The 1168-nt window shown below is 35.7% G+C and overlaps 1 pseudogene; it reads left to right on the top strand.

Annotated features, from left to right (window-relative positions):
* The window catches only part of LOC119588862, a 22879-nt pseudogene that overhangs the window by 14001 nt on the left and 7710 nt on the right, over positions 1–1168 (top strand).

Genomic DNA, 1168 nt, shown 5'->3' with positions numbered 1-1168 from the left:
AATTAAAACTTTTCCCAAAAATTCTAAGAATAAACCGTTGAGGTCAGGTAGGCTTAATATTGCCTTCTTGGTGCCCAAAGTGCTTTTAAAGCCATCTGTGTCTAAAAAAATGGACAGAGCAGACTACGACAAAGTGTATCCCCACATATACTTTTAAACTACCATTATTTTTTGCAGGTTTGCCAGTTCATTCTTGATGACTACATTCAGTCTGGCTCAGGAGCTTTACTGCAATATTGTGGTGACACAACCACGGCGTATATCTGCAGTTTCGGTTTCTGACCCCATTGCAACTGAAGTGGTGAAGAGCTAGGCCAAAGCATTGGATACTCTGTTCGTTTTGAGTCCGTGCTACCCAGGCCTTATGGAGGGGTGTTGTTCTGCACAGTAGGAGTGTTATTGAGGAAACTGGAAGGAGGACTTAGGGGTGTGTCCCATGTCATTGTGGATGAATATTTAGCGAGACATCAATACCGACTTTATTTGATTGTACTTCGTGACATGGTAAGGCTGCAGACTTTGTGCATGCTTTTTAGGTATTTCTATGATTTTTAAAGAGCAGTTTAGTCCTTTTTTTTTTTTTTTCCCCCTTATACATATTTTTTTCTTCTGTTACATTTTGAAAGAAATTTTTGAATTTGAAAGGTCAAGATCTTTCCAAAACATTAAAAGATCTTGAATATCAGATGATAAAGTAAATGGCTGTACACTTGGTAATCTTTACTGTTCTTGTTTTCTAGGTGCGGGCTTTTCCAGATGTCCGCATCATCCTCATGCCCTGCCACCATAGACATTAGCCTTTTCACAAATTATTTTGTGAATCCAGTAGTAATTGAGGTTCCTGGTCGAGCCTTCCGTTCAGGAGTACTTTTTAGAGGACTGCATTGAATGACTAGTTTATGCCAATACCAGATTCAAGGAAAAAAATAAAAGGTGGGTTTCTATTAAGATTTTTATTACATTCTCTACACTTCAATTATCTTTTTTTAGAGTGTTTTCCCTTTTTTTCATAAAAAACAGATTTGACTTTTATAATTTTATCAGTTAGTTATTATGAGTATTTTTTTCAGAATTCCTATTTTATCCTCTTAAATTTTTTTTTCACTTACTAATTTATTTTTCTCTTATTGATTTTTAATTTGTGCTAGAAAGTTACCCCTTGGATCTG

Source organism: Penaeus monodon, chromosome 24 (genome assembly GCF_015228065.2).
Source record: "Penaeus monodon isolate SGIC_2016 chromosome 24, NSTDA_Pmon_1, whole genome shotgun sequence".
Classification (NCBI taxonomy): domain Eukaryota; kingdom Metazoa; phylum Arthropoda; class Malacostraca; order Decapoda; family Penaeidae; genus Penaeus; species Penaeus monodon.
This window is presented reverse-complemented; position numbering and strand designations above follow the sequence as displayed.